Below are 14493 nucleotides of genomic sequence, written 5' to 3'. Positions count from 1 at the left end.
GTCACGACTATGCCCTTCCATCTTAGTGATGGTGTCTTCGTGAACCTCGATCATGTCATTGGCTTCACCAAGTTGTTCCAAGAGAGCAACAAAGTGCTTCTTGGATTTTCCCTTGAGTTTGCCCATAAAGGCCTCAAACTCGTTAGCCTCCACATTAGCTCCCTCAAGTTCATTAATGTTATCCATTGGAGAAGGATGATTAATGATGGTAGTTTTGGTGTTGGGGGTTACCTTGTTGGTGGCTTTAGCCATGAGGCACTTGGTGGTGATGCTCTCATTGGGTGAGTCGAAGAGAGACACCCGTGAAGTCGTCACAATGGCAACGGAGGCCATGGCAACCGACTCATCATCTTCATCATCGTCATCATCCTCATTGTACTCTTCTTGTACCACCAATGCCTTGGGAGGAGTCTTCTTGGTGAAGTTGTTCTTGTTGGGGAATGACTTGGCCTTGTCCTTTCGGATGAGCTTGCCACCATTGTCTTCCCTCTTCTCATACGGGCATTCCGCAACAAAATGACTCACGTTGCCGCAATTGTAGCAAGTCCTTACACGTTGCTTGCCCCTCGTGCCACTCGAGTTGTTTTTGCTAAAGTTTGGCCTCGAGTTTTTCTTGCTCCAAAATTGCCTTGAAGCAAGTGCCATGTGTTCATGATATGCATACTTCGTATCTTCGGGGTTGCTCTCCTCTTCTTCCTCTTCTTCTTCTTCAACGATGAGCTTGGCCTTCAATGCAAGGTTAGGCTTCTTTGCCCGTTGAGAACGGAGCACCGCATTGTCGGCGGTCTTGTCCAAAATGTTCATGGCCACAAACTCATCCAACACTTCGCTTGAGGTCAAAGTGTGGAAGTCCGGTCTTTGACGAATGACGGAGGACATGGCCTTGTGGTAGGGCATCATTGCCTTGGAATTTGTGCTTGATCCAATTGTCATCCGTGTCCTTGCTCCCGTGATCTCGTAGTGAGTCCGGGAGTTTGGTTACTCTCCGATAAAGCTCACGAGGTTCTTCATCTTCCTTCATAGCAAACTCATCGTCCTCATCTTGCACCACTTCATAGTTGGAGCGTTGAATGCTTGCGCTTCCCCAGTAGAGAGAGATAACACAATGCCATGCATCTTTGGCCAAGGCAAAGGGACGAAGATGAGGTAGGTCTTCGGGTGGAATTGCATCTTGAATGATGAAGAGAGCATTCTCATTGAATTGATTGTCCGCGGCTTCTCGAGGAGTGAAGTTGCTTGGATCATGTGGATATAAACCTTCTTCAATGATTCTCCAAAGGTTAGTGTTCACATGATTTAAATGACATTTAAAGCGGTAAACCCAAGAATCAAAATCCTCATTTTTCACAATCTTAGGGGAGGACCGGCATGATTCAAATGAGTGGAAGGAACCGGTCCACCATAAACAAGTGGTGGTTCCACATGGGCAAAGATGTCGGTGCCATTCTTACCACTAGAAGAAGGAGCCTTTTCACTACTAGCTTCCCCCTTGTCGGGGATAGCATCCGTCACCTTGTTGGCGGGGTCACCCACTTTCAACGGTGCGGTGGATAGTTTAAGCCCCTCAAGAAATTTAGTAAACATGCTTTCAACTTCGGTCGTCATGGAGGTTTTCAATGTCTCCAAGGCCACATTGAACTCCTCACGAGAGACCGAGGTTCCCCCATCGCCCGTAGACGAGATCGGATTCACACCGGAGTGTTCCTCCACACCGTCTACGGTATCAACCATACTCTTTGGACGGTAAAGTCCTTAATAAAGAGACGAGGCTCTGATACCAATTGAAAGGATCGATATGGTTGACTAGAGGGGGGGTGATTAGGCAACTACCAATTATTAACTTTTCTTTATCAAATTAAACTTTGCTTCAAAGTAGGTTGTCTAGATGTGCAACTAGGTGAGCAACCTATATAATGCAATACCAACAAGCAACCAAGCAAGCAAGAGAAGTAACACTAAAGAGTTTGCACAAGTAAAGGTAAGAGATAACCAAGAGTGGATCCGGTGAAGACGAGGATGTGTTACCGAAGTTCCTTCCCTTTGAGGGGAAGTACGTCTCCGTTGGAGCGGTGTGGAGGCACGATGCTCCCCAAGAAGCCACTAGGGCCACCGTATTCTCCTCATGCCCTCACACAATGCGAGATGCCATTATTCCACTATTGGTGCCCTTGAAGGCGGCGACCGAACCTTTACAAACAAGGTTGGGGCAATCTCCACAACTTAATCGGAGGCTCCCAACAAAACCACGAAGCTTCACCACAATGGACTATGGCTCCGTGGTGACCTTAACCGTCTAGGGTGCTCAAACACCCAAGAGTAACAAGATCCGCTAGGGATGAGTGGGGGAATCGAAAATCCCTTGGTGGAAGTGTAGATCGGGGCCTTCTCAACCACTCCCGAGCAAATCAACGAGTTTGATTGGCTAGAGAGATAGATCGGGCGAAAATGGAGCTTGGAGCATTTAATGGAGCTTGAGCAATAAATGGAGCTTGGGGGAGGAAGGGGTAGGTCAAAGGGAAGAAGGGGACCCCCTTTTATAGTGGGGGCAACAACCCAACCGTTGCCCCTCACCAACCAGCCCCGCACAGGGCGGTACTACCGCTAAGAGGGGGCGGTACTACCGCTAGGTCAGCGGTACTGCCGCACCAGCCAGCGGCACTGCCGCGCAGAGGAGACTAGTAGGGAAAAGGACCCAATGCGGTACTACCGGGGTGGTAGGGGCGGTACTACCGCTCCTGAAACGGTACTACCGCCTCTACAACCGCAACTAGTGCCGCAAAACCTGACACGAGAAAAAGACCCCTCGAGTCGAGGCGGTAGGAGCCAGACAGCCCAGCGGTACTACGACAGCAGGGTCATGGGCAGTACTACCACAGTGGAGCGGTACTGCCGCTTATGACCCTTCGGCCATACTACCACTGGTAGTGCGGTACTACCGCTGGGACACTGAAGAGAGAGAGAGAGAGAATCTCTCCAAAGAGGCTGAGGACGAGGCAGTGGTGCCAGGCACCCCAGCGGTACTACTGCTGTGGAGTCACGGGCGGTACTACCACTGTGGAGCGGTACTGCCACTTGTGGCTCCTCAGCGGTACTACGGCTGGGTCGCGCGGTACTACCGCTGGGACCCAGACAGGACAAAGAAAAGCGGAGAGATCTCTTCAATGGAATGGAAAAGCTCGGAGGATGAGAAGCTGATGTGTACGTGATGATTCCACCCATGCAATACCCCAGCGGACCTCCTCTTGATAGTACGGTGCCCTCTACGCAACTAGTCCACCGAGAGAGAAACGAAAGAGCTACACCGTCTTGAAGGACACTCCGAAGGGAAGAAAACGTCTCGTGCCAGGGGTGAATCTGTGAACTATTCAAAGCACATGATTAGACCGCAAACATGTTGTCATCAATCACCAAAACTACCTTGAGAGAGATATGCCGTAACAACTGTGCTAGGCCAGAAGGAAGCATCTCCAAGGGCCATGAAAATGAGGAGGTCATTGAGTTTTGTATCAACTTTATTCCTGACCTTAAGCCGATTGGTGTTCCTGAATCGCGGCATAAGGGCAGACTGGATGGAAAAGGCACACTAGGAGGGGATCAAATAATATGTATGGACGGACATTCTCTCACTGAAGCACACTACACAGTTCTATAGAATTCCGCCTTGGTGGCTCCGTATATGGAAGAACACAAGAATTTGCTACGCTCCAAACACCCGGAGCGGTCTGATGACTGGATTACACATGACAAACCAGGAGTTTCACCAGCTGGTTGCAGACACGTACCATGCATGACACCTCTATTGAAGATGACATGTACTTGCTGTCCCAGTTACCATCTTCGAATATAATGACTTTCAAAGGGTATGAGATAAATGGTAATACATTTTACACGATCGCCCAAGATAAGAAGAGCACCAACCAAAATAGTGGTGTCCGCTTTGATGCAGAAACCAAGACGGGAAAGGAAACATATTATGGTTATATACAGGATATATGGGAACTTGACTATAGATGCGGTTTGAAGGTCCCTTTGTTTCGGTGCAAATGGATCAATATGACATGAGGCAGGGTAATGGAAGACCCGCAGTACGAATGACAACAGTGGATCTCAATAATCTTGCGTATGCAGACGAACCATTCGTCCTAGCCAATGATGTGGCACAGGTTTTCTATGTGAAGGGCATGTCTACCAAGCCGAGAAAAAGAAAAGAGAAGGAAGCGAATGCATCATACGATGAGCCAAAGCGGCACATAGTTTTTTCTGGAAAGAGAAACATCGTGGGAGTGGATGACAAGACAGACATGTCAGGAGATTATGAAAAGTTTGATGAAATTGTTCCATTCACAGTGAATATTGACCCGAGCATCCTGTTAAATGATGAAGATTTTTCATGGTTACGGCGCAAAGGGACACACGCGAAGAAAAAGTTTCACACCCAAAGATCTGGGATGTGATCGGCTTCACTATATATCATCACTTTGTTCTGTGTTTCACACCCAGGAGGGAATCTCTGTAATAGTTAGGGGTAGTTATGTGTTTTGGCATTTGAAACGCGAAGAAATTTTATGTGCAAACAAATTTTTTCATGCATTTACTGATTTTTTCAGCTAAATTGAAAAACACTTCAAATGAACTCCAAAAAAGTTGAAAGTTGGCATGGTATCATAATTTCACCCACATAGCATGTGCAAAAAAGTAGAGAGTGTTACGGCAAAAACTGGATGCACTTCGTGTACAAAATGAACAATCTCTTTTGAACTATCAGGGTTTCGGATGAAAACTCATATGTTACAAAGGCATTTCATTTTTTAAATAATGTAAGCATTACCAAATTGAATATAATGATAAAACACACTAATATTAAACATAATAAAAAGGAATCACTGAAAAATGTATTTTTAAAGTTAAGTTATTCACAAACTAGTGATTCACACAAATTTTAAATAATTCAAAATTTAAACAATTCAAATTTGAAAACTACAGGCACTAACAGAAAGTTTCTATTTTTTTTGTACCTAAAGCAAAAATATTCACAAAGAAACTCTAAATACAGCAAAAAACAACTAAAAATAAATAAAACAAAATAAATAAAGTAGAAAAGAAAAAACTAAATGAAAAAAGCCCACCTACTGGGCCACAACGGTCTGCATACGACTAGAAACCCAAATTCTAATTGGGCCAGGATGCAGGCCCGCTAGCCCAATAGGCCCATCAGGGCATAGCAGCAGACGTAGGCCCGGAAGGCCTGCTTATGAGAGGAGCTCGAGAGAGGTACCGCACTGGGGCTTATAAACCAGTGCGGGCGCCCCTCGGCTAGCGAGGTGGGACTAAACTTGCCGCATCGCACCTGCGCCAGTGCACCACCTTTAGTACCGGTTGGTGGCTGGAACCGGTACTAAAGGGTGGGTCTTTAGTACCGGTTCCAGCCACCATCCGGTACTAAAGGTGTGCTCTTCCCGCCGCTTGGCCTGGCCAAAACAGGCCTTTAGTACCGGGTGGTGGCACCAACCGGTACTAAAGGTGTCCCCTATATAACAAACACTTCGAAAAATTTCAGTTTCTCATCTCCCACTTCTCTCTGCCGCCGCCTCGTCCCGCGCCGTCGCCGCCCCTGTCGCGCCGTCCCCGTCGACTCCGTGACGCCCCCGTCCTCGTGGCGTCGTCCCAGCCCCTGTCACGCCGTCCCCGTCGACTCCGTGACGCCCCCGTCCTCGTCGCGTCGTCCCCGCCCCTGTCGTGCCGTCCCCGTCGACTCCATGACGCCCCCGTCCTCGTCGCGTCGTCCCCGTCGACTCCGCGCCGCCCCCGTCGCCGGCCCGTCCCCGTGGCCGCACCGGCCCGTCGCCGTCCCCTCGCCTCGCTGTCGCCGTCGCCTTGGATCGACCTCGCCTCGCCGTCGCCGTCGCCGTCGCCTCGACCTCGCCCGCGCGCGCTGTGTGCCCCTCCCCCGCCCCCTCTCCTCCCTCCAATGGATCAAAGCCACCGCACCGCCGGCGCCGGCCGTAGCTACTGCACACACACACACACAATTTTTCTGTTTTTAGTTTTTAGTTTTTCTGTTTTTATGTTTTTATACAAAGTTTTAGATGAATTAATTAATTAGATTAGATTAATGTCAAATAGTATATAGAAATGTTAGTTATAATATATATAATGTCAAAGGTTTTTTCTGTTTTTTATACAAATGTTATAGAAATGTTAGAAAATTTGGAAATGTTAGTTTTAGCTACATGAATTAGATTAATTTCAAATTGTTAGATGATGATCGATGTTTTTTAGTTTCTTATATTTTTAGTTATAAAATTTAGAATTTGCATATATGAAATCACAATCCATCATTTAAAAAATGTTACTTTACTTTTGCGGCATATAGTATTTGTTGTCGATGATATGCCCGGCCCGCATCCTCGCCGTCGACCCGTTCGCGACGACGTCCTACTTCAGAGGACCCATGTCCGGGACTGGGCTCCGCCGGGCTGGCACTGGGAGGTGCTACCTTCAGGGGCGTGACGCTTGGTGAGGAACCCGGCCCCGGGTCCCGTCGTCGACCTTGATCTCCTTTGGTGGCGTTCGCGTGGGCCACTTTCGGTGCAGAGGGAGCCGGTCCCGCCGGAGGTGGTACGTCGCCGTGTTAGGGAGGAGGACGAGCATGTCCATCGCGACATGGCTGCTATGGACGTCAGGTTCTCCAATACTTGGCGGGTTCTTTGGGGAGATCACCCGAGCTATGATCCAGTGATGGTTCCTTCACTTTGGTTGTCCACCGCCCGCGCCTCAGGAACCGCGAGTGTCCTAGATTACTCTTTAGTATTCGATCTTTATTAGCTAGCTAGCTAGCTAGTGATGTATTTGATATATATTAGTCGAGACGATGTATTCGAGATTATATCTATTATTCGAGACGATGTATTCGAGATTATATTCGATGATGATTATTATGTACTATGATTGATTCAATTTTTCCTTATTAATTGATTGCATCTATGCATTGTAATTTGAATACTAAATTGTTTTATATTTCTTTTTGGATTAGTTAAATAAAAGCTATGGCGGACAATACCGGCAGAGAGGGAGAAGAGACCATGTTCACTATCATACGCCATCCTCGCGGGCCAGATGATGATCAGAATGAAGAAGATTATGCGGCTCCGGATATCTAAACAACACCGGGGAGGGTGATATGATATTTGATCGCGACAACCGAATTGATGAAGTCATGAACTATGATTATGATATTGATGACGAAGAAAATGTTGATCCTGAAACAACAAAGACCGGCGAGGTATATTTATATAAGCAGGCATCTGGTGATCATCACATGTTTTAAATTACTTGAAGATATATTAACGAATCGATCTTTCTTCTTAATTTCAGCCATCCGAATCGAGCAAATCTTCAGGCAGCAGGAAACGAGGCCGGAACAAAAAGTTGAAGGAGGGCGTAAAGTACAATATCGAGGCCATCAAACCTAATGGCGAACCATTAGCGCCTAAGAAGATTGTGGACAAGTTCATTCGTCAGTGCGGAGTTCTTGTGAAGGACCAACTCCCGATCCCTTCAAGAATGGAGAGAGCCAGCAAAGCCACGCCCAGATCTTACTTTTGTCGACGACAGACAAAAATTTCTGCTTTGGGAAACTCTCATGGAACATTTCACCCTACCAGATCATTTCACAGATGCAGATGTGGAGAAAGTCAAGGACGCTGCTCTTAGGAAGATGGTGGTTGCATTCAACAACCACAAGAATCGTGTATGGGACAAGTACGTCAAGGGAGGAAGGAAGACTCCAGTATTCGAGGGAACACTAGAGAAGCAAAGTGCTCATTGGGACGATTTTGTGAAATTCAAGGATTCGGAATTATCTAAGGAACGGTCGAGAATAAACAAGGCCAATGCCGAAAAAAGGATGAGTTCCATAAGCTGGGGCCAGGTGGCTACGCGGTGGCAATGCCTAAGTGGGCTAAGTCTGAGAAAGAGATGGAGGATGCAGGTGTCACTCCAGAAACATTGAGCTGGCCCCCCAGGTGTAGGACTTGGTTCTATGCGCATGGGGGGAGTTGGACCCGAAGACAGGCAAAGTTTCGAAGAAGGCATGTCTGAACGGAGCTGAAGATAAGCTACTTGTTGCAATAGAAGAGGCTCGATCGGGGGTGTTCCATCCCAACACAGAGAATGACGAGCTTACTCGTGCCCTGGGAAATCCTGAACACCCGGGAAGAACATGAGGCAAGGGTGCTATTCCGTGGTATGAGGGGTTTTCGGACTGGAACGCTGACTACAGAACCCGTGCGAGAAAGAAGATTGCGGAGGAGGAGAGGAGGAAGATGGAGGAGGAGCAGAGGAAGCTGGACTATGAATGTCTTCAAGGCCTAGAATCAGTGCACGTGGACTTGGCAGTCAAATTCCAGCGGCAGCAGGAGCAGATCGACTCACTTAGCCAGCAAAGGGGGTCTCAGCAGCTGCAACAGCTAGCGGATGATCCAACATTGGATAGCACCGTCCCATCCATGCCGAGAAGCAGCGTGGGCTCCGCCCCGAGTGACGCAATGCTGGATAGATACCCCGTGGATGACATCATGGAGAACACTAACTGCGAGCTACAATTCAAAATGAAGAACATATCCATGAAGATGGCGGACGTTGTTGCTTTTACAAATCCCCCCGAGGCAACCTTCTATTGCAACCCGATTCCAGCGGGCTATGCTCGTGTCTTGGTTGATGAGGTGGTGGACCAATATTCGGGGCTAGAGCTTGACATTCCTGGAGGTGACGAGGAGCACACACTGGGAGAGGCCAAACATCGTATCATCCTATGGAGAAAGGATTGCATCATCTTTCGAAGGCCACCGACACCGCGTCAGCCGACTCCTCGTCGAAGTCCGCCACCGAGTCAGCAGACTCCTGCTCCTCCAAGTCCACCAACGCGTCAGGCCACTCCTCCTCCTCCAAGTCCGGCAAAGCGTCAGGCCACTCCTCCTCCAAGTCCGACACAGCGTCAGACCACTCCTCCTCCAAGTTCGGCACAACTTCAGGCCACTCCTCCTCGAAGTCCGACATAGCTTCAGGCCACTCCTCCTCGTCCAACTCAGCCACGCCAGCCGTCTCCGCTGCCTCAGCAATCACGGAAGAGAGCCGCCGCAGCTATGGTGCGTAGCGGTACAAGTCGAGGTAGGACGGGAGGTACAGGCGGATGCAAGCGATTTCAATATGGTCCAAGTAGCCTCGCGCCTCTTCCGCAGAGGCCTTACGACAAGTCCGAGGAGGAAAACGCGGCCATATCGAAGGCCGAGGTGGAAGCCCATTTTGCACCGAAACCGCCACCGCCGCCAAGGGAGAAAGTGCCTGAGGAAAAGATTGGCCACTTCATTCGTATGGCTAGACCACCAGCTCCCAAGCTTGTTGACACAGACTATGAGCGACACCTGAGGAAGTTAAATCGAGCACGTCTACAGAATGAGGCGAGCTCAAACTCGAGCAAATCAGCTGGCAAAAAATGCGGTAAAACCGTTCCCCAGCTGGGAGAATAGGAGGCGCAATCAATCCCCCCGCTTGTTGTGCCAACAACACATGAGAGTACGCGCGCCCAATATTATTGTGGGCAAACCGTTAACATTCCCCAGCTGGGTGATGTGGTAATAACCGACAGCATATTGAGCAGGATGAAATGCTCAAGATCACTGTTGGACAACTCCTCGATATCGAGCCTATGTCTCCGCTTAGAGAGGAGGAAATAAAACGGAAATATGTCCGGGGCCAACCTTTGGTCGAGCCAGACGAGGTCAAGAAGCTCCCAACGAGAATGTATGCATTGCATCAATGGCACATGGACATTACCAAGATTTCCAATCGAGAGTCCCTCATGGTGAATGTCAAGAAGGATCATTACTTCCATGAGAAAGATGTATCCGTTGAGTATTTAGAACTATTTCAGTTATACAATCAAGACGCACTCGACAAATCTATCGTCAGTTGCTATTGTCTGTAAGTGATTTCTTTCTGTAATTTAAGTCTCAAGCTAGCTGTAGTGATCATTTTGATCAATCATTACCTGTAATTATCCTCACTATATTCTTTTCTGTGGTATTATGCATGATGAAGATGTATGAAATGAAAAAAGGTGGATGTTATGGCATTGGGTTCATTGACCCAAATACCATTAATGAATACACATGGAAATTAGATGCATATTATGAAAAAAAAAGTGTAGAGGAAAGCATGCTAGAGTTCTTCAAGCGCCTCAATACCAATGAAGATATACTACTTCCTTACAACTTCAAGTGAGTCACACTGTCTTGTACTACAAATTCTGGTTTTGCCTACTAGCTAGTTACATGTTTTTGCTTACATATGCCCGCTTAATTAAGACATGCAAACGTGTGTGCATGCAGATTTCACTGGATCTTGTTAATCATTAAAGTTGATGAAGGAACAGTTGAAATACTGGACTCACTACTTAAAAAAGAAAGTGACCACACCATCTTGTTTGGGATAGTCAACAGGTAATTTCAATCATTATTAACTATATCTCGGCCTATTTAGTTCGTCATTTCCTGATATGAACTATTTGATAACCATTTATTCATTTTCTTTGTCGGCGGGCAGGGCTTGGGAAAATTTCATCAGCGTCACTCCAGGCCAATGGAAACAAAAGCTGAAATGGTATCGACCCAAGGTAAGTAATTAAGTAGTACTAGCTAGCTAGCTGCCATCTCTTTAATTATCATGCTTGATTAATTATTATCTGATCAAACTCCATTCTCGTAAAGGCCCTGAAGCAGGCGCCGGGGAATAATATGTGTGCATACTACGTTTGCGAGAACATTCGCATGATGGCGTCCGAAAGGAGCAGATCTCAAAGACAGAGATTGGGTACGTTTATCAGAACACTATTCACAATTTTTACACTATTATCGGTATCTAGTCACACAACTAATACACATGCATATTGATCTCCTTCTTAACAGTTCAGAGAGGTGCGGGAGCAGCTCCTAGCAGAGGAGTGCATAGAAGCAATTCAAGAGGAAATAGCGGGATTTTTGCTCGACCAGGTCATAGATCCCAAAGGAGAATACTATTACCCGCTACCGCCCCCATGAACCACTTCCAATTGTCATTGTGCTCCGAAGGCACTAATTAGGCTAATGCCACTGGCTCCGAAGGCACCAATTAGGAGAGATTGTATATAGCTAGCTAATTGTATATATATATATATACATGTGTGTATATATGTGTGAATAAATGATGGTTGTGAGACATTCGATGATATATATATATATATATATACATAAACATTATTCTGATCACGCGATCAGAATAATATTCTGATCACAACCTGACCTACCCCGCTAGTAGTACGTTGAACTTTCCTATGAACTAGGTTGAACTTCCGCCAACATTGCCCAAATGGGGCTTGCGATATACCGTTGGAAAGCTATGGACACCCATATCATGACCCAACTTCAATTTTTGGCAAAATATAAGCGGTTTAAGAGCAGTTTTGAAACCGTTTTTTCTTCACACAAAAAACGTGAATCGTATTTTTGATCGCATTTCTAAACCGTTTATCGGAATGAGACATATAATATGGCGTTGGAAAGCTGCTGCAAAACCGCTCCTTCCACATGTTGAAAGTTTTCTATAATTCCCTATGGTTAAAGAGTAATTTTAAAAAAAGTAAAATTTCATAAACCGAACAGCTGAGTTCGTTTTTTCGGTGTCATTTCTAAACGGCTAATCCAATGGAGGCATATGATACGGCGTTGGAAAGCTTATGAAATTGCGCTACTTTTTCATCTTGAATGTTTTTTCTAATTTTGAATGGTTGAAGAGTAATTTAGAAAATGGTCCAAGTCCTACCGAGTTCGTATTTTCGAGCTAATTTTTTAACCGATCGTCCGAATGCAGCAAATGATATGGCGTTGGAAAGCTTGAACAAATTCGAAACTTTTTGGTATATATTTTTTCTCCCAATTCTTTACGATTTTAAGTCAGTTTCGAAAATGGCGAAAAAGGTATTTTCGCCGTAATTTCTACAAACTTTATCGGAATGGGGCAAATAATATACCGCTGAAAAGCTATGGCAAATGCGAAACTTTTTCATGTTGATGGTTTTCTCTGATTCCTAGCCGTTTTCAAGTAATTTCGTAAACGGTGGGATCATGCGTTCTGCCTTTATCGCGAAACAGATTCTTCGAAAATGCACTACGTGAAGAACCTGAACTTCTCGGCGCGTGTACCTGAACTTCACTCTGTTTTTCACGTGATTTTTTTGCTCGTAGCTCTCCATCCACTGCTCGTAGCTCTCCATCCACTCACCGGAATTGAGCAAGTGATATACCGATGGAAAACTGCTGTAAACACGCAACTTTCCCATGTTGATCGTTTTTTCATACTCGTGACAATTTTAAAAGTTTTTCATCTCAAATTCATTCACTATAGTAGTCGAACTTCGTGTTGTTTTCACGTTGAACTTCTGTGACGTATTTTTGTTTTTAATTTTCCCATCATTTTCGTCAGTGTTACACAAATGATATTCTCTTTGTACAAACCTCTCTCACAACATATTTTTTAACTTTCTCCAACCGAGGACTTGAACTTACACAAATGATATTCCTGCCGTTTTGAAGTAAATTAGAAAATGACGAGATCATGATTTCTGCCTTCATCGTGAACGGAAACGCACTGCATGAAGTAGTTGAACTTTTGGAGCATGTCTGTTTGAACCTCACTCTGTTTTTGACGTGCTATTTTTTGCAGTGCGTGAAGTAGTTGAACTTCACTCTGTTTCACTTTATTGTATTTTTCTTATATGAAATACACATCATGTAGTACATGAACTTCCGGATGTTATCACTTTGAACTTCTCTATGGTTTGAGAGAATTATTTTAAAACACAAAAAACAACATATATTTTTTATGTATTTTGGACATCTAAATACACGTTGAACCTCTCTTGCAAGATTTTTTTGAACTTTTACTCATCGAGCACTTGAACTTCTAGCAACCTTTTTTCGTTTATGAGTTGTTTTTAAAAGTGCAAAAAATGTCGTTGTGTTTTTTATTTTTTGAATAGGTAAATCCTAGGTTTCAATAAACTCCGAACTTCTCTGTTATTTCAATTTGAACTTCCCCTTTTCATATTTTTGAGTAAATAATTGTATTCGATTTTTATACGGAAAAAATCAAACATGGAAATACGAGGTGAACCTCTCTCGCAAGAATTTTTGAACTTCCCTGGACAGAGCACTTGAACTTCTTTCAACAAACCTTTTATGCTTTTATTTTTCTATGTTTTTATTCTCACCTGAAATGCATTCCTTGTGGTACTTGAAGTTCTCGTTGTTTTGACTATGAACTTCTGTCGCAATTTTGTGTGTACATCGAATTGCAAGCAATTGAAAGTCGGACGCCATTTTCTTGCCATTTTAAAACATGTAATTGGAGGTCGGACGTCCCGCAATATAAATTATAAACCGTGCATGAAGGTGTACGTGAACTTCTTGCAACAAATTCGATGATTTTATAAGTATTGAACTGATCTATCTTTTTATTTGAACTTTATTGTGTATTTTTAGAAATGTGGAAATTGGAGGTTTTTTAGAAACATCGAACTTCCTTATTTGAAATTAAACTTATTGATTTTATTCTTTAGTAACTATAAAAATCCAATTTTTCAAATATAATATCAAATTGCTCTGCTTTTTTACAATTGAACTTCTTGGTTTTATTCTCTAGTAATGTGAGAACCTGAGTTTTTTTATATACATCGAACTACTCAATTTTCAAAATTGAACTTCTTGGTTTTAATATTTTTGAGGAAAATCTGAGTTTTTATAAACATCAAACTACTTCAAACTTTTAATTTAGGGTTTCTTGGTGTTATTCATTAGTAACGGGAAAAGTCCTAGTTATGTAATAAATATTGAACTACTTGATTATTTAAAGTTGAACCTCTATGTCTTTTAATTGGGAATACACACTTTTTACAAAAAGAAAACACAGTAAGTGGCCACTAAGAAGAAACGTTCAATTGCATCGTTATTTTAATTTGAACTTCTTGGTTTAATTTGTTATTAATGAGGAAAATCCTTTTTCTTTATAAACATTGAACCACGCCGTTATTTTAATTTGAACTTCTAATGTTTTGGGGAAGGAAAAAAATATAAGTTATTTTGAAATGCTCCTCTTTTTTTAATTTGAACTTCTCTGATTTTTTTTTACAAAGGGGAAATCGTTTTTATAGAGATTTTTTAAGTACCTTTTTTATTTGAACTTCTCGCTCATTTTTCTAAAACTTTCAGATTTTTAAAATATCAGCATCCCCATAAGTTTTTGTAAACCACTTTTTTTAATGAAATGTAATATCGCACTTTTCATATTCTATTTAAAATAATTAGTGCTTTCTTTACTTTAATTTGAATTTTTTTTCATTTTATTATTTAGTAACGAGAAAAAATCTGAGTTTTTTATAAAGTTTGAACTTCTCTGTTATTT

This window comes from Triticum urartu, chromosome 7A (assembly GCF_056163025.1).
Source record: "Triticum urartu cultivar PI428250 chromosome 7A, HENAU_Tu73, whole genome shotgun sequence".
Lineage (NCBI taxonomy): Eukaryota > Viridiplantae > Streptophyta > Magnoliopsida > Poales > Poaceae > Triticum > Triticum urartu.
This window is presented reverse-complemented; position numbering follows the sequence as displayed.